Here is a 21,543-nt window from a genome sequence, read left to right on the forward strand (position 1 = left end):
AGATCATTGTCAATTCACTCGAGTTGGGGTCATTATTGTATGCTATAGGCTGTTCGTCCAAGCTACAAGAGAATAAGTCTCATCTTTCATACCTGTTCTGCATATCTACTCCTATTGGTAGCTAATGGGTTATAGTTTATATGCACTATGCTGTATTACTATCCTGTTCTATGTGGCTACTGCCTGATTAATACAAATGTGTTATATAAATCTTGTCCTTGGCTATATAACCATTAGTAAGTACATAATTGTATCTGTGATGTAATATGTAGATTCTGTTTGCCATGTTTAGATGAGGCAACATGTTCTAAAAAATATGTGACAACCATAGTAATCATAGACAATGTAGTAATCACGAATAACACAACACGAACACAGGAACTGCTATTCAGCAAAAATATACCACACCGCAAAAGCCAGATAAACAATAAGATAGATTTATTCCTCTAGTGCCTCGGCCACAATAAGCCTTCAAGGAGTAATACATAGCAATATCTAAAACCTTTTATAGTACCAGCTCTCATTAATAAAATCAAACAATTTATCAATCAAAAAATGAAAATATTAATTCAAGCATTTTTTTTTTTGTTTATCTGGCTTTCGCTGTGTGGTATATTAATGTAGTAATCATAACTGCAGTTAGTCAAGACAATCTGGCTGAACCTATGACTGGGAGCACCTGCCTTATATCCTTTAAATCATGTAGCATACCACCCTTTCCATGACAGGATAAATTGAACATTCTAGTGCTATATTGATCATATGTGTGTTCAAAGAGATAAGAAAGGGCTCTGTATGTGCTAGGTCTAAGATAAAGCTGCAGCATTCTATGACAGTGAACTAAACAGGGTTAAATGAGAAAAGAAATAATCAGCTCCTATTTCAGTCTGTTCCATCTAAATGCTGTCAGAACAGATGCATTATAAGAGGTTGTCAATAACATGTCATAAGTTCTGTTTGTCACAGTTCTAAACGATATCAAACAGAAAAATCTAGTTCCCACCATAGGAATCAGTGAGCCTCCAATAAGTATGCCTTGTATCAGAGCCTGTTGCAAAGAAAAACTGCAGAGATGTCTAGGGAGAGTTGAAAAATATGCAATTATACAGACTGTCTAGTCCTTGGTAGTATACTGAATTTATCTGACCATTAAGTATAAGCAAGATATGAATCCATCTATAACTGAAACAAGTAGAAAATAATTCATAAAATTGTTAATACAGTACTAAGAAACACTAGTTATAATAAAAAGATAGGTCCACTGCTAATAGTCTTACATAATAAAACAGAGCAGATGTTACAGATTGTAAACTAACACAACCTGAGCCTATGATGGCTGGGTAATCAGAAATGTGTGAATCTTTGATGAAAAGAGACTTAAACTAAACATGTGAAGCTGAGCTGGATAATAGGAAATGGTGAATCTAATCAGGGTAGGAAGGCAGCATTGCATCAGAGCACATAAACTGAGCCTAGGCAGGTTTATTACATAATCTTAGATATAAGATTATGGTTAGTGACTATGCTGACATACAGGAAAAGGTACATTTTGGCCTTGAGAAACATCATCAGTTTACTGCAGTTACTGTAATTGATGCATGATAATAAACTCAGGAGTTTAATGCTCTTTCGTCTAACTAACAATAAGTAGGTGAGGCTTCATCAGATCAGTGTAAAACAGTACAATAGCATTAAGTGCATTCATATGCTTAACTCCATCAAATAATAAATATGTGTACATGACAGACTTGATTTTGAGACCAGAAAAAAAAATCAATAGATTTAGCAACATTAAACAATGAGTGTATTAAAAGCATTATTAAGTTAATATAGGAAAGTTTTACAACTTAAGCTTACTAGTAATACTATTCTAGTCAAATGCACTGGAAATTGAAGGGTGAGAACTCTGTTTAAGAAGGCAGTGTTACATTTAAATGTAAAAGTGTTTTGAAGCTCATGATGTCAACTTAACCAATTTTTTCCTGTATGTTCCTGTAGTAGTCAACCTATGTGAATATAATGCTAATTAAAATGCAATGAAGGAATATAACATACAGTATATAATTGTTAGTAAAGGCTATTATCATCCAATTTACTAAGTTCAGGTACAAATTTGATGGAGCAGTTTGTATTCAGTCATGGGTGCCAGTAAGCTTTTAGGTGAATTTGCCACTCTAGTTCCTTTTGCTCAAGTATAGCTTCTTTGCTGCCTTCAAGTGGGACAGTTATTACTTTCTCCACTATGTGAACAGCATGGCCGATTAGTACCTTATTAAGATCGTTTAGTCGGATGTCTGATAAATGTTTAGTAACCCTTACCTTTGGGGCATTAATAGTCTTGCCTATGCAGACTGCTCTACATGCTGTGCATCTGGCCCTGTAAACTGCAAACTTGCTTTTACAGTCATCTCTCGCTGTGCTGTAATATCTCTTCTTTAAGCTTGGACAATAAAATATGTTGCTCTTACTCATAAAAGTCACAGCATCTGTATCCTGGAAGCATGGAGGAAAAGGTGCCAGCATTTGACTTTGTAGTTGACAAAGCATGTCCTTCTATCCAGCTCCTAATACTTCACCCTTTATGATAAAGTAGTGTCAGGCTCAAGCATCTTATGAATGGATTGGTTTCCACTGATGATGCTCCAGTTTTTACGCATGGCATATTTTATTTCCAGAGAGTCATTTGAAAATGTGAGAATCATACTTCTTTTATATTTCTCTGTGTGGGTATCATTTTTGGGTTAACTAAATTAATTTGTTCGCTTTCTGGTGGATTGAATAGAGTCGTGTTGTTGTTCTGTTTCATGGTTGAAATGGGACCGATTATGTAATTTATCAGGTTTTTACTGTACCCCCTTTCAAGAAAGTCACTCTGTAGTTTGTCCAGGTTATATAGAAACTGCATCATTTTCCCAGATACACAAACTATCTTCATCCTTTGTGACTTTATATCATTTTTCTATGAGATTTTGAGGTGCATACTTTTTGCATGTATCAACAGGTTGACCTGTGTAGGTTATCTAAACAGGTCATTGTTTAACACTGTATTACTTACTTTTTTGTAAATAGTAAGATCTAAAAATTCTACCTTTCCAAAGCTGTAGAGGTTATTGAAATGCAGGTAGTCTGTCAACTTTTCTATGTAGGCAAATAATTCCTTAAGTTTTGTCACCAAGCTGTTCCATGAGATGAAACTATCATTAATAAAGCAATAATAAAAGTTCATACATGGGAATTACTCTGAGGTATAGATAGTATTTTCTTTCCACTTGGCTAGGGCTATGTTTGCCAGTTTGGGGCCATTGCTGCTCCCATGGCTATTCCCCTTGTTTATTTCCACCATCTCTGTTTAAAATGAAGGCTCCCCCCACCTAAGCTAGAGTCTTTACTGTGTAATACCTTAAACCTAATGTAATGGAAGCTAATGAGATATATTAAATAATCCCTAAGGACATTTCAATGATTCACCTATGGCTTTTCACTCTTTATTTTTTAAGTAATTCTGGGTGCATTCAGGACAATAAAGCCAAACCCCAATAGATGTAGACCTGCCATGTTTCACCCTTTTTCTGAGCTCATCAGTACAACAGAAGTAGACCATTTGGTCATACTTTGGAAACACAGAACTTAAGACCAAACCCGTGTCCATAAACAAATGGTAAAAAAGTCACACAGACAAACTATTCAGTAAGCCCCCCCTCCACAAGAAAGAACCAATGAAGCTAGAGTCTTCACTGTGTAATACGTTAAGCCTCCTGTAATGGAGACACATGGAGTGTATGCTAATATCCCCTTAAGGACATACCAGCTTTTCAGCTCCATGGATTTTGAATTCCTACATTTCACTCTGCTTTTTATGCCTTTCTTGATGCATCCAAGCCAATAATTCAAATCTCACTAGCTGTTGAAGTTTTTACTGAATGGTTTATCTGTCTGACCTTTGTCTGCATAGACAGTGATAAGCAGTTTGTTCTAGAGAAGCCCCTAAACACAGAAGGGATTGTAAGTGATATAAGTTTAGTTTTTTATGGAGAATACTATGGAACAGTGAATAGACTTGCACACAAAAGACATGACTTTATATACACTGAACAAATGAGCAATGTTAGTGAGACTGTCATGCAGGAGACTGGATCCTCTGGTTGGGGAGTTAGCATTTACAAAATGTAGGAAACATTGTGATATTGTTTGATAATGGTAACTGTGTTGAAGTCTCCCAGCACAAAAATATTGGTTTCAGAGCATGTGCTGTAGATTACTGCGCTAGTAAATGTATGAAAGAGTTTCAATAAGCTGTTTGCTACAGCTAATGAGTTTGTTCATTTTTCAAGTCATGATGTCATACATGGCTTCTTAAATCAATGACAGTATTCTACTTGCGACTGCCAATCACACCCCCATATCATGTTCACTGGGTGGTATAGAAGGCAATGTATAGTTATCTGTTTTTCATGCATTTTGTTGATCATTGCTTTGTTTGTGAAACTCTAGGAGTGAACAATATTGTTGAATGTTCAGATAATCAAATGTTTGATACCTTGAGGTGCCATTTCTTTGAAAGTGCTGAGTTGGAATTGTGAGGCAGTTAGAATATGCATGTGTATGTTTGGGTGCTAGGTTTGGGGTAAGGGCTGGGTAAAATATAGTTGGTGTTGTGTGTTTGCATATGAATGTGTGTGTTTTAGTATTAGGGCTGGGTTTAGGAAAGGGCTTAGATCTTGGTTTCTAGTGTGCATTGGTATGTGCTTGTATATATGACTGTATCTTTTGTAGTGGCAATGTTACACAAAGGGTGCTTTAAGGTACTTTTTGATATTGTCTTTAGTGGCTTTGGGGATGTGAGCAATTATATGAGACCATGGGGCATTGCCATTTTACATTGCAGTGTCTGATGTGCTATCTGGTGAGGACATTAGTAACAACCTAATTGTGATCTTGCTTTCAGACTCAGAATTACCCAGTGTACAGCTTAATGCGTTCTCTTCAACCCAGTGCAAATTTTGTCCTGAATTAGGGGAGAATGGCCACCTATGTGACATTAGAAACACTCATCAACGTTTGATCAACTGGGAAGCCAATCCCTTTTTTAAAAACTTAATCAAAGAATCTACCCGTTTGCTTCTGGAAGAGATTCCAGAAATTCTTGAAAGTGTTGTTAGTGCATTTGACTCACAATAATCTCCCCTTCCTATTACCTTCAATAAGGGAACTTTATTACCTGCTTTCTCTAAGATGATTGCTGCAATGATAGTTTTTGATTGTCTTTCTGATTTTGATGTGTTTTCAGCAGTCTTCTGGGATCTGCATTTATCCTTTTTTGTTGGGGGTTTGGTTGCATGGAAGGAATCTAATTTGGTTGCCACTCGACCTCTCTTGAACCCCATTATGGCTTGATTATCCTTGGCTTCTAATTCATGAAATAGGTTCTTCAGCCTCAGAAGTTCTTCTGGACAATCAGGATTTCAGTGAATGTAGGGTTATAGAACCTCTGAATGAATAAAAATTAAGTCAGTGATATACTCAAAATAAATCCTCAAGGTCCACCCGGTGGTATAAATTATATTCATGAGGAGTTCTTTTATAACACTGAAGCAAGAGCTTAAACTTAATGCACAGTAGCCAGCAGTGTCTATGAATCCCAATGAGAAAATATTGCTGTATAATAAGTCAAAATAATCTTATGTTAACTTTGAAAATTAAATGAACATCATGCTGGCTAACCCAACTAAGATCAGAGAAACTTTCAAGACAGAGGAAGATAAGAGGAAACAAATCTGGTGGAAGAATTATTTGAAAAACCCCTCACCATCTCCCCTTTTTCCAGGATAACTGATCTTTTCTTGTTGAGCTATGTGACATTATATTCAGCACCATGGGATTTGATCGTGCACTACAACCTGAGAGGCTTTCTAGTAAGAGTGGCTGTTTTCACCAGTCAGACAATATTTTCAGATTGATGTATTTTGCCAGAATTCTGCCTTCATTGCCTGGGTTGTGTGTGGTGTCAAGAGTTGCTGAAGTTTGAAATTTACATGATTTCATAGTTTTGTTTTCTTTTTTATTGCACCATAGAATGCCCTATTCAGCATCTCACCCTATGGATTTGACACTGTAAACTGAGAGAAACATTTTCAAGTTGGGATCGTTTCAGCAGTTACTGGGATTCCTAATTGAATTTGCCTACTTGTACCCACCTAGAAAGTCAAGTTTTTGTCTTTGAGAGAGAAAGAGCAATTGGTAAAGTATTCAATTGATTAAAGTCCTTATGCAGTTTATTTTAACATCCTCTGGTTTTGTGTATTGTTGACTCCCCATCCAAACGTAATAGCCACAGCTAATATAGCTCCTGATCACAACAATGATCTAAAGAGTGCATTGTTTGTCTTGTTCATAGTATTGTTAAGGTATGAAATGAAAAATAAGTTTATTGACCACCATGCACCAACAGAACACAGATCATAGACATTTACCACAAAATAAAATAATAGGTAGTTGGGATCTAATTGAATATTCAAAAGTCCCTAGAGCATAACACACACACATCCTTTTCCTTACTGTCTAGTCCACCATTACACAAGACAATCTGGAGACCATACAAACTCACATCTTCTCCTCCATTACACACACATTGATGGTCTAAAGGCATTCTGGTTCAAATTTCTGGTCCAGATCATAAAAAAAAATCATTCTGAAGCAAATTTCAGACCCACTTTTACAAATATTCAATTCTTTATTGTTTGTGCACTATAAATGATTGAAACTCTATGGTGACCAAGGTGTCAGCTGGATTTTAATAAAGTTTATTAGGCTGCTACTTTATTGTTTTATTATCAACCTCCATCCATCCCCTGTGCATCTACCAGAGCCTCACAAGAGATATACCTCTGTTAATATAAACATCTTCTCTGGCCTCCCTCTTTATAAAAACAAAGAAGAGCTATGATTAAGACAGGTGGTGGTGCAAAAATAGAGGACAGGGAATGTAAAGGGGGCAAGAGGTGGTTATACCTGTAAGAATTATATTACCAATTGGCTGATACCTGTTTCCCCTTATCAAGGACTGAGTGAGAGATTAGGATGAAAGTACCTTCTAGATTAATTTATTTCTTCTACCTTGTCATCAATGTGTTTCTTAATATTAGAATAACTGTGGTTTGGGGAATTATTTAATTTTTTTTACCTTTCTCTTCTCCCTGGTGGCCTTCCAGTCCATAATCACTTGCTGTTTAAATGTTGTCATCTGTAAAGGACCACACACTAATATGGGTTGAACTGTGTATCTCCGGAACTTGTAAGTTGGTGGGGGGGGGGCTTTAATCTTGCAGAAAACAACCCTCTGGAACAAGTATCTTTCTAACATAGAACAGATGTTGCTGAATGCAAAATCTTGTAGTTTTCTGCTATAATTGTGGAAACATTACTGCAATTTAATCTATTACTTTGAAAACATGCATGTTTTAATGTCTGTGCTTTACTCCCAATTATCATTTTACCAGTATGAGAGGAAAATGGATCACTACACACTGAGTTCTCATTTTCACTTGTGGGGCTAGGTACAAACACTGCTGGGCACTTTGCAGTATTTTGGGTCAGTATAGCCAGAAATGCAATCACACTTATGCATGCTACTCCTTATTCAATACAAAAAGACAACAAGTCTTTCTTCTAGCCCTATTAGTTTCATCATCATAGTAGTCCTCAGTTACTTTGCTTGGTCTATACCAAAATGTATTTAGATAGCCAAACTGAAACTTGTATTCATAACAGCAACAGACCGCTGCAGAAATGAGATGTGGTTTTGATTGCAGAATATAATACCTTTTAAATCTTCAAATTTAGTGTATGTGGTTTTCTGGACTGTCTTATATTCTACAACTATCTGTTTAAGCTCTCTAGGAAATGTTTTCTGTTATTCAAGAGGTTAGAGCTATTTCACTATATGTGATCATTATGTCAAAAGTCAGGCAGTTACCAAACACACATTTACAGTAACATTTGGCTTATTATGTGTCATATAATGAAGTAAAACAAAACTGATGAAATATCCCACAAATTACTTATTTTATTTTGGGAACAGCTAACCACATGTCTTTTTGAGGTACAACTTGGAATGGAAGTCCTGAAATCATCTCCAAACCACCATCTCCATAAATTAACCTGCAGTTCTTTCCACACCTACCTCACTCTTATCCCTCTAGCAAATGTAATCCTTACAGATAAATAATTATATCCTGGGTATACCACCAAAACCACCTCAGTTGTCTCATAAGAAGCAACTTCCTTCATTTGTATCCACACATTTAAAACAATCCTTGAAAGAAGTACCCAATGTCCATTTTAGATCTCCATGTTCCTCAACGTCCTTAACTTTCCTGCACGATTCAACAACCTAAGAATATCTAACCTCCAACCTCTTCCTTCACAACCTTTGTTATTTTCACCACCAACTTCATATAAATTAAAATTACTGCTCCTTTTACCCCTCCTATCAAATGGCTTATTCCATTTCTGATAAAATATTTCCTTTCCCCCTCTTACTTTCAGCATTCTGTTCTCCATTTAGTAAAACATATATTATAGCTGGATACATTGTTATAAGAAAAGCTCAGTTCAGGTCTGAATTGTCTGCAAACATAAACAGCTAAAGTTAACTTTGTACCTAACACCACTCTAAGTATTCAGCTGCTATACCACCTTTATCTTTTATACGACCGGTGGATACATTCTTATAATATAAGCGCAGTCCGGGTCTGAATTGTCTGCAAACATAAACAGCTAAAGTTAACTTTGTACCTAACACCACTCTAAGTATTCAGCTGCTAATACCACCTTTATCTTTTATCCGACTGGTGGATACATTGTTATAAGAAAAGCGCAGTCCGGGTCTGAACTGTCTGCAAACACAAACAGCTAAAGTTAACTTTGTACCTAACACTACTCTAAGTTTTCAGCTGTTCTACAACATTTATCTTTTATCTGACTGGTGGATACATTGTTATAAGAAAAGCGCAGTCCGGGTTTGAACTGTCTGCAAACACAAACAGCTAAAATTAACTTTGTGTATGTGTCTACCTGTTTGAGCTAATATTCAGTATCCCCTGGAGAGCACTCTGCTTTGGCTTGTAAGCAGCCCCCCCCCCCCCACACACACACACGCACTCATCTTCCATTTTCTCTTTTATTTCCTTCTGTTAGCAAATAGTATCCATAACTGATCAAATACTGTGTGTTTGTTAATTTAAATTGAGACCACAGTAGCCTACTGGTACAAGGTTATCCTGTTCTTCCACCTGAGAAATGGTTAAGAAATGACTTACAGCTTCAGAGCAGTCCTTGGTCAATACTGATTGTTTCTTAAACACAAACTTGTCTTTGCTTGGATCTTGGCGCATCCCACTCCATTCCCTATTGCTATGCTTGGGCTCACTCCGCTCCCCTCCCTGCCCACATATCCCACCTGCCCCCCCCCAATATTTATAATTTAAACTTGACCAAGCCACACCCAACAGAGTTCAAACCACCAAATCTGCTTAAGTAATTATAACTAACCCCTCCGATTACAAATTACTAACTATCTACAATACATTTGCACTCACACACAGTAGCAACTACCCAATAGAAACATACTCAGTAAACACCCCAAACATCTCATACATAACTTCTAACATTGAATGTGTGACATTATAATCCACCCCTCCTATTCCAAAACTTCCTACCACATTAACACAAACTATCCATATTAATTCTCAGGTACCCAAACCCATACTTTAAATTTTTACTAATATCTACTTAATCCCAAACTCACTCCCCGTTATATCCTGAATAGTCATCATGTCTACCAAACCTCTTTCATTTCTAACTCAAATGCTACTACCTATTACTATATTTATTTATTTATTTATTATTTATTTATTTTACATTTGTTAACCGGAATTGTCCGACTGAGCTGAAGAGCCCTTTTTCAGCAGAGGCCCAAGGAGAAAAGCTCCAACATATTAAACAATTTTCATTATAAATTAGCATTAAACAGCAATGTTACAGGATTAGTACAAGGCACTGAGTAGCAATACGATGTTATACAGTGTCAATAATCAGGAGTATAGAAAAACTATTTCAAGATATATAAAAAGAAATATGTCATTAAGATGAATATAGTTTTTGGGGTAAGTGGTTACAAAAACCCAGTTTTATCATAATGTAGTTGCATGAAGGCAAGACAATTACAATACAATGTTTCTCTGAGGTGATTTGCTTAATAGATTTTAAGACAGTAGAAAGAGTAGTCAAGGAAGATTAGAGAGAGCTAGTGAGAAGAGTAAGTTAAGGCCAGAAAGTAGATTAAGGTAGGAGAAGTACAGGATGTTTAAGGAGGGAGAGTGCAGTGGCAGAACCAGTGACTTTAAAGTGCTCTTTGGTGGCTGTTTTAAATTGTTTAGGATGTATAAGGGTCCTGATTTCTAGTAGGAGCCTATTCCAAGCAATAGTGGGGTGATAGCTGTACTTGTTGCATCCAACTTTAGACTTGGGTTTGTAACCTATCTCACCCAACCTCTCAGTGCAAATCACCCACCCCCATTTCGTACAACTAACCCAGTCTCCATGATGCACACATATTCCTCAACCTGCATATCACCCAGTCTCTACCCCTTCAATAATAGTATGCTCTTCACCTACAAACTCTTATCTAACCCCAAAAACTCTACTCACATCTTTATTAGCCACATCTCCATAAAGCTTACACCCCAAAGATTACATACCAAGCAACTCAAATACCTCTTCTGCCATCTTATCTGTATCCTTCTCTCCGGCGACATTCACCCAAACCCTGGCCCTTCTCCCCCAGACATCTCAACCTCCCAATCCCATCCTCCTCCCACAACTAGTAAACACCTCCATTTCTCAACTCTAAATGCTCAGAGCATATACAACAAAATTCCTAACCTCCATGCCTGGCTTCTCTATAACCAACCCGATATTCTGGCCATCTCAGAAACCAGTCTGAAACCCCATATACAAGACCATGAACTAACACCACCCAGCTACTCCATAATTAGGAAAGACAGAACACATAAAAAATGAGGGGGAGTCACTCTCCTCTACTCATCATTCCACTTAGTTACCCCCTATACTAAAATTATTCCCAAATTTGGCAAGGCAGAACTAATTCCAATCCTACTTCATATAAACAAACATAAACTTATATGCATAGTCTCCCTTTATATCCCTCCTGGAGACAGTATCTCAGCCCTTGAAGATATTCTCTCCTGGTTCTCTAACAACATCACTAATGAAACTATAATCCTGGGTGATGTTAATATTAACTGGTCAACAATTCAGTCTCCTACAAACTCACTTAAAATAAACTTGTACAACTTCACTCAGCTTATTGACTCAACAACTATGCCTTCCAAAAACTTCCGTACTGGAAACACCCTGGGCTAGTTTCTAGTTTCTCATCCACATTACATCTCTGATAGTGGCACTCTGCCCAACCCATTAGGCGACCACTTCCCCACTTTTGCTCACCGTCTTCCCTCCACCATGCAACTAACTCATACCTACATCTTCATTCGCTGTCTAAAAAACTTTAATCCTAGCACATTCTCAAATGCACTAAAAAAATGAACCTGATCCCATTAAAAACCCCTCCCTTAGAAAATGCTGTTCCCTACTTTAACTCAACTTTCCTCAACTTGCTTGACTCCTTTGCCCCTCTGAAAATAAAATGCATAAGAAGCAATCCTGTACCTTGGCTAACAAAAAATACCTTACTAGCCATGTGATTCCGGAATAAAACCTGGAAATGCTACTCCAAAAATAAAACTATCACTGCCCTTAATGAATTTAAAACACTTTGTAACAAAATAAAAAATGTATTATCTCAGACCGCAAAGCCTACTTCTCCAAACTCCAAGCCAACCATAACACCAAACCCAAAAAATTCTGGCATGCAATCTCCTCCCTTCTCAACCCTGGCAAAAAAGAAAACCCCTGCCCTGATCCAGAGCCTCTGCCTTGGACTTAGCCACCCAATTTAACACTTTCTTTATCAATGCCATAAGTAAACTTACATCATCCTTCACTTCCCATTCAGCTACCCCACCCGTATTTCCACCTATCCTTCCCTCCCATAGCATCTCCTGCTCCCAACCTCCTTCTTTCTCCTTCAACCCCATCCCTACAGTCACCATAAAAAAATTCTACTAACATTGAAACCTGGCTCCAATGCCCCTTATGATATACCCTCATATTTCTTAAAAGTTGCAGCAGAAGGCATAGCTCTTCCCATCTGCATTCTTATAAATCGATCTATTGCTGAATGCCAGGTCCCCCAGCTCTGGAAAAAGGCCTTTATTATTCCACTCCATAAAGGTGGTAATAACAATAATATCACAAACTTTTGACCTGTTGCTATCTTATCCCCCATTTCTAAACTTCTCAACAAATGCATCCATCTAAAACTTCTACCGTACCTCATGAACAACCAACTTCTATCTCCTACTCAACGTGGTTTCAGACCCGGCCACAGCACTACCACAGCTCTCCTTTCCTTCCTAGAAACAGTTAATAAGGCCCGTGACACTGGCCACATCATGTCCATTCTCCTCCTTGACCTCTCTAAGGCATTCACCACTATCTCTTATAACCTTCTTTTCATTAAACTCTCCAAACTAAATCTATCCCACTCCTCTATTAACTGGTTTACCAGTTACCTCTCAAACAGGCAACAAGCAGGCAGATGGAAAAAAGCCACCTCCCTTTTCTCAATACTCACACAGGTGTCCCCTAGGGTTCACTTTTAGGCCCCCTTCTATTCAATATATTCATAAACAATTTCTACCAAGCCATCCCAAATGCCAACCTTGTCCAATATGCCGATGGTTCAACAATAATCTGCTCTGCCTCTTCTATACCCACCCTAGTTAAATTAACCTAAGGTGACTTCTCCTCCACTGAGCAATGGATGATGGACAACCATCTAGCACTCAATGCTACTAAAACTAAACTCATGATATTTACTACTTCCAAAACTACCACCCTAGATAAAACCTCATTCTCAGTCACTAGTCAAAATAATACAACTCTCAAAATAGTCTCTAATGCTAAACTACTAGGAGTCCTGATCGATGACCAGCTAAAGTATGATAATCATCTGCAAGTAAATATTAAAAAAAAACACACAAAAATAGGCATGCTTTACCGCCACAACTGTTACATCTTTCTCACCACTAGGCTCACCCTCGCCAACACTTACCTTACCCCATCCCTCCTATATGGTGTCTCTATCCTTACTAACCTGCAATCCTCCCTCAAGACTAAACTCTCCTCTTGCTATAATAAAATAACAAAATTTGCAACCGCCCATAGATCCACTTCCCATTGCTGCACTGTCTTACACCAACTGAATTGGCTTGAGCTGTCCAATTACCTCATCTATATTCAACTTGTCCAACCACACAAACTTATTTTCACCCCCTTTCTCTGTCCCTCTCTTGCCACCACCTTTAAAATGCACCAACCAAATAGACTTTTGAGAACTAACTCCCAAAATCTAATTGAACTGCATAAACCTGCCCATCCACCAGGCATACATTTAATGTCCTTCTCTCTAGCACACCATTGGAATTCCCTCCTACCTCTCATCTGTACCACCAGCAGCCTCTCTTCATTCAAAACATTACTTCACACACACCAAATTTCACTAAGGGAATGTTCTTGCTCCAACCCCATATAATCTCCCTACACTATTACTACTCTCTATAAGCTATAATTCACAATAGTCTCCCATTGTTTTGTACCCCTAATAAACCCTAGGAATTAGCATAACTCCTAGAATAGTACAATTCAGTAGCCTAGAAATTAACTGCAAGAATTAGCATAACTGTTAAAAAATTTAGACTGTTTCTGTTATTGCATTGTGTTAATATGTTCAACTGTTAAAAACTTTGACTGTTTGTAAATATTACTCTTATTGCATTGTACTAATATGTGCACTCTACTAATATGTGTTTTTCAATTTGTTTAATTTTGCCTCATTTGTGCACATTGCATTTCTCTAATAACTTACCCTTATATTAGATCTGTAATTTGTAATTTTCTGAAGCTTTTCTTCCCAGGACTCCATTGAAAACAGGTTCCTCGTGGACCAACGGACTATCCTGGCAAACAAACTATAAATAAATAAATAAATAGCTGCAGTCTAGCTTTCATTCTAATCAATGTCTTTTTTTTTTCTTTCTGTTTGACTGCATATGATTCCTCCTCCAATTGCAATATACTACTGTCTTTCACCGTGCCCTCTCTTCATCCTTCATGTTTTCCAAATTGGAGACTTCTTTGCCTTGGTAGCTGAGTCCCTGTGCTTGTACCCTCTGTAATTCAAGATGTCTGACAGAAGTTTGGAATGCCTGTCACTTATGATGTCACCATTTTCCCTCTTGTTTACAACAGAACCATTTCTACCTATGTTCTTCCTTTTCCCCCCGCTACATCTATAATCTGCCCCTTTAATGTTATCTTGTATATTTGATTCCACTTTCCTGATTTAAAGTTTTCTCTCTCTCTCTCTCTCTCTCTCTCTATATATATATATATATATATATATATACCACTTAAACTGATAACGTCATTATTTCCTTACAGACAGCCTCATATTACTAAAGGCTGAGCAGTTGGGGAAAGATCCTTCTTTCTTCTTCCTAGTCATCAGCTGCCACTTCTTCATATTATTCCCTCCGTAACACCACATTCCATCCTACTGTATCTCTAATTAATAAAAAAACTATTATTCTTGCTCTTTACTCAAAGTTGTTGTGTCTTTCGGCTTATCCTGGTTAGGGGTCGCCACAGCGGAACTCTGGTCCGCTAATGTTTGGTAGTGGATTTTTACGTGTCGAGTTACCAACCCTGATGCACAACCTTCAATGAAGGCACGCCCATTCACGTATGCCTCCACACAGAAGACGTTCTAGCTGAGAATCGAACGGGACAACGTCTTGCTGTGAGGCGACAATGCTACCGCAGCACCACTACCGCGGGCTTGCTCTTTACTCAATACTAATTCTATATTACCCTGTTTTAAGTTTCCTTCTGTGCTGCATTTCTACTGCAGGAGTTTGCTTATACCATGTCCCATTAACATGTTCATCTGTAAGCATGATCCTATGATCCTATTTTACATTGTTTCCTTTTGAATAACCGCATTATGCTATTTCTGTATTAATTTATACTGCAATGCCATTTTTTATATCTGGTTTCTTCCACACTCATTTCCTCACTGTGTACCTTCTTCATTCCCCCTCATTCCTTTTATCATTATTTATTTTTATATTTTTGGTAATAATCCACATATTATCCCTCCATCTTCCTATTCTGTCCCAATCTGTTTCATACATATTAGCTGTTTTTTTTTTTTTTTTATTTTTATTTAACATTTGTTGACCGGGAATGTCTGACTAGGTTCCACAGAGCCTGTTTTCAGTGGAGGCCCGGGGAGAAACGCTACAGATGCATGTCTTTCTTCTCTCTCTGCTTTCCCTTGTCAGCCATGTTTGCCTTTTATCCTTTATATCTTATACTTGACATATAGTCTCTCCTTCCTTCTTTATATTCCCTCACTCAACATATCTTCCTTTTGCTGGATCACAGACGTGTCTTCTAAAAAGACCTCTATGTCTCTTTATATCCAACAGTTTTCTATTTATCAGTGGTGGCTGGTGACTTCAAATTAAAGGGGGGGCTACAAATGGGAAGGGGTGCAGCCAACTAGAAAGGGGAGGAGCTATGCTCAAATCCACAAAAACTGTAACTTTAATTAAATACGCTGCCCTGGGTGCCAAACCATCATTATGAGAGTCCAATCAAGACAAAATGAAGTGTAGAAGAAAAAAAATTATTTCAATGCATTGACTGCATGACAGCTTACTTAATATCTAGATGGAAACAAAAAGGTTGTGAGGCATGAAAAAATAAATTACTTTTTAAATACATTACTAGAATGCCAGTCAAAATCAAGTATAAGAAAAACAAGCTGCTCTCATCTCAAACCACTTCTCCTTGCACTGCAGTTCTAATTATAATTTATATTCAGCTTTATTAAAGTACCAAGTAACATGCTGAAAGTAGTAATCTCTGTGATACCCCCACTTGTAAAAATGTTTCTTATCCAAAAAAGACCTACTGCCTGACAACAACTATCTACTTGTTTCATGGGGAAAACATGATCAAAGTGAAAAATGAAAAGCAAACAAGAAACAAGCTCAAGATACATTGCTTAAAGGATTACTGCACAGGTTATGGACCACACATGATAGACTGGCATTCTGTTTGGTTTACAGGTAAAGCCTGCAAAGATGACTGCAAGTCTTCAACAAATGTAATGAGCTTTTTAAAATAATGTAATCCTGTCATTTATTACAAATACTGTCATATGCATTTCAATACCCAAGGCTTAAACATTATCTAGTTATGTAAGTATTTTCTGCATGGCAACAACAGAAAGGCATTCAATGCTGGCAATTCTTTAACAGTATGCTTATTAAAGCTTACTTGCATCTTACAATCTCAGACAAGCTTACCTGATGGTAATTAAAGCATTGCTACTTAAACACAGAGCAACAGGCACTTTCTGAATAATAATAAACATAAATCAACAGTATAAAAATATGACAGAAACCAGAACATTCTGCAAAATCAAGGACAGATGAAAAGCCACTGTAGTACTTTTGTCTACCTTGGATGGGGGGATACTCTGCACATTTACACTGCATAATTGCTCCTTGCCTTGCTTGGACACATCCAGAGTCACTACATGGGGGAGTGGGATGCAACAAGTATGTCACAATTTGAAATATCTCTGTCTGACTGTGATGGCCCTGACACATTTGTCATGCCTCTCAACCTCAGAGCAAGACATCTGGACAAAACCATACATAGAAGTGGGACAAAGGCCCAAAAATAAGGACAGTTTTTAAATATTGCTCTTATAAACTTAGAAAGATAATAGAATTGTATTACTATGAATTTTCTGAAGGGTATGAAATCTGAAATTCAAAGGTCTGTCATTATTTTCTAACTTCAGTCTTTAATTATTTGCTAGTAATTTGCCAAAAAACACAATTTTATGAAAAATGGACCAAAAATGTGATGCAAAAATATAAAATAGCCATACAATACAGCTGGGAACCTGTCAAAGAAGGGACACTTTTTAATATTAGTACTGCTAGGTTGACCAGCTGACAAAATAAAAGAATCTACATGCATTTCTGAAATAAAAGTAATCTATAACGCTGATTATTACAGGTATTTATTAATTGTAAACCCTCCACGTTTTCTTCGAAAATTGCCACTTTGTGGAGGGATTATTAGAGGAAGAGCAACATTTTGAGCCAAAATCGGGGACAGTTGAGAGGTTTGGATATGCGTAATTCTATAAAACAATTTATTTGTACGTACCTCTCAACCTGTTAATGCAGAAAATCTGGACAAGGCCAAATATATTGGGGGAACATATACACAGTACTAAAAATTGGTCTTGTATAAACTGAGACAGTTGATAGAATATAACAGGTCTTGCTTTAGCATGCATTTTTCTGAAGGCTATGGAGTCTGAAACTCAGTGTTTGTCATTATTTAGTGACTTAATTCCTAAATGATTTGCCAGAAAACCATAAATTTTATGAGGAACAAACCAAAAATAAGAAGCAAAAATCTATTCATTCTGTGAAAATCTGGACAGTTGAGAGATATAGTTCTGCCGGGGCTGTCTTTGAGTTTGCCACCCTTCCCCCTCACAAAATCATGGTCGAATGGAGCCTCCCCCCTGCAGCCATTCCAGTGAACCATTACTTGGCTATTTCACCCCATTTACCATAAACACTAATGTGCATACTGCTTTACTTCTACAATGATTTGGACTTCATTTGAAAGTTTTATTTTGCATTTTACAGCACAAACACTAAGACATCTGCTAAACAAAGCAATGCAGTCTCACAATGAAAACAGACTTAGCATTAAAACTTCTCTGTCCTTGAAACTCACTTTCATTGAAACAGCACTGAAACCCACATTTAAAGAAAATACATTTTTCCAGTGGCAAATAAAGATTAACTTTGGGCTGTTTTCCAATCATATGCCCCTTGCACATGAAACACACAATTGCTCTTTGATACACCTTCCTGATTGTATTAAATTATATTCCTTGTACAATACAGTACAGTTGTTAGAGGGCATTTTAAATTTATTGCTTTGAACACTTTTCCAGTAAACAATGAAACAAAATGCATGCACCAGTAATGACAGAACTGCCCAATTCAGAACATTTCCATCATAAAAGTCTACTCAAACTTCTACAGTCGACCAGTATCAGTAAATATGCACAATCTCTGAAGTAAAAGTCATCTAAATAATTCCACATTAAAGAAATCTGTAACTAATGAAGAGGTTGCTGCTAGCAAACAACTTTATATTTCATTGTTTCATCTACAAATAAAGTGCCTGTTGCCCTTGAGGTATAACTTGCCTATGTTGCATTAAAAAAATTATAAGCTAGCAATATTGCAATAGGGAATGTATGGCAAACTGATAACATGTTCATAGTTACTAGGTATCTTTGCCACAAAGGACTGCAGCATCCACCCCCTTTACAACACAGTACAGTATCAGCAATGCATCTACCTACTGTAGGAGTAGAACCCACAGCCTTCTGCATCAAATGCAAGTACATTACCTGTTGTGCTATTAACAATGCAAGCTGATTCAGCATAAGCAGCACTAAACTTTTGTTCCCCTGCAGCTCTCAGCCTCTTGTAAAATCTACTTGACACTCAGCTGTATCTCTGAACTTTGCAGCACAAGAAATCTGTAAAAAGCCAACATTTATTGGGGGGGGGGGGCAAAAGCCCAAAAACCAGGGACACATTTTAAACATTACTTGTATAATGTTGGAAAGTTGCTAAAATAAAATGCTGTGTTACCACCATACATTTCACTGCCATGTATTGAGCACAGGACCCTGTACAAAACAGTCAGAGCAACATACCACTATGCCAAATCATCTGTTTTGTACAAGAGAGGAAGACTGAAACTTAAATAGCTACCATTTAGTGAATTCAGTTCTCACCATAGCTGTCAACCACTTAGCACAAAACACCTGAACAAAGCCAATAATGGGGGAATACAGCCCCCAAAATTATTCAGTGAATTCAGTTCTTACCATAGCTTTCGACCTTAACACAAAAAACCTGGACAAAGCCAATAATGGGGGAATACAGTCCCAAAAATAGGGACACATTTCAAATACCCATGTTATAAACTTAGAAAATTGCTAGAATAAAAGGTTTTGTGTTACCATGTACTTTCTGAAGAATTTGAAGTCTGAAATTCAAATGCCTGACTTGGAACAAAAGCCAATTTTCAGCAGAGGCCCAGGGGAAAAACAGTCCAGACATTTGTCTTTGTAAGATGGGAAAACATGCAGTCTCCATACAGAAGGCATCCCAGCCAAGAATCAAAGCAGAGAACCTGTAACTGTCAGGCAACAATACCAGCAGTGCAACACTACACTACTGACTATGTAAGGTAACAAAAATACAGAAAACACAGATTTTATGAGGAACAGAACAGTTTAAATACGAGGCAAAAATCTGCAATTTTTTTACAAATGGTTGTGGGTAGGGAATTCAGGCCCTTGCCACCTGCAACAAAGGTACAAGGTTCAAGCCTGAGGTATTCTCTACCCACCACCATGTGTTCTCTAGCCACCAGTATACAGCAAGTGGGACATTTCACACACACACCATTGCTTGTACATGTGTCCAGGGCCTTCTGTTGCTGTATAGCTCCATATATCCACTTGCTAATCTCCCTGATCCTGTGGTGACGTTCTTCCTTCCTGCAAGGGCAGGCCAGCCTGCGGACATTGCAGTCCGATCCCTTTCTAGTCTATGCAGTTGTAAATAAGTGCATAGACTTCTGTGATGCTCTTGACTACTGTGTTTCTAATCTGGACTGCTGCTGAATCAGTCTGGAGCTCTGCGCATGCCCCAGACTGGTTGAGCAGCAGTCTGGATGTCAGAAATGCCACGAGTGAGCATGTGTGAAGGTACACAATTTTTGTTCTTCTTTTATTTAGTTTTTTTCTTCTTTCTTCGGTCTTTCTTCTTTCTTTTACAGCTGGGGGGCTGCAGTCTTGCAGTCCAATAGCACTGGCCACCCCTGCTATTAATATCTATGTACCTATCTGTTTTTTATTACCATCATCAACTTCCACCAAGAACTACCCACAGGTTAACATTCTGTCCATTGTTAGCTTTAAACATTCATCTAAAATTAAAGGTGTAATACTGTTGGAAATATATTTAATATGTGCGCATCTGCACAAAATGAGAAGAGACAGATAGTTCCCTTCAAATATAAAGGTTACTACTAGACATTACAAGGAAGCTCTACTAATGTTCATGTTTCTATCTGACACTGAAATCATTTTAATTCTAATTACATTGAAGAATATGATCTATACTCTTTTAACGCCTCATGTTGTTCTTTGCATCACTGTCTTTTATTTCACATTCAGTCATATCAATCTGCAATGTAATGTGATCTCCATTTTGTTATATATATATATATATATATATATCTATATATATATATCTATATATATATATATATATATATATATATATATATATATATATATATATATATATATATATATATATATATATATATATATACATATACATATATCTACATACATATTTATATGGGGCTACTTCACTTCACCTAAAACTCATTTGACTGACATCCATTTCAGAGAGACCAAATCACCTAAAGTTCATTTCACGTAAAACCCATTTCACCAACACTCATTTCACTGACAACTGATAATGCTGAATTTCAAACTACTACACTTTAAATTATAGACACGGACACTTACAACAGCTATGACTAACTCTTTCCAATACTTAAAGACTACTTACTTACTCTGAACAGAAACCGGACAATAGAAAACCAAACCAGACAATATAAAACCAAACTAGGTGGGTGGCTGTGCCTCCCACACCCCCCCTAGCTATATATACTAACTTTTACTTGCCTTACACACTGCCATACTAAATGTCGGCGAAATGAATGTCAGTCAAATGAATTTTAGGTGAAGTGAAGTAGACCCATATATATATATATATATATATATATATATATATATATATATATATATATATATTTTTTTTTTTCTGTTACCTTCCATTCACTTTATCCTCGTCTCCCTTTCATATTTCAATGGTACTCCTCCAATAAGCAGTCACATTTGATTGTCCATTTATGGAACCTTCCTCCCTTGCATATATATATATATATATATATGGGTATCTAGTTAAGCAGATTTTTTTCATCAGTTCTATTCTTCATTGTATCAAAATCTTACCTTGACCATTCCTCAAGACTGAATTATGTTATAGGAGCTAACAGTGCAAACTCTATAAAGTTGCATCTTTTATCACAGGACATATATTTGTTTGGGCATTCATATTTTTGTAGGCATTT

The sequence above is a fragment of the Protopterus annectens genome, chromosome 5.part0 (assembly GCF_019279795.1).
Source record: "Protopterus annectens isolate FY-2018-M chromosome 5.part0, PAN1.0, whole genome shotgun sequence".
Taxonomy (NCBI): Eukaryota; Metazoa; Chordata; order Ceratodontiformes; family Protopteridae; genus Protopterus; species Protopterus annectens.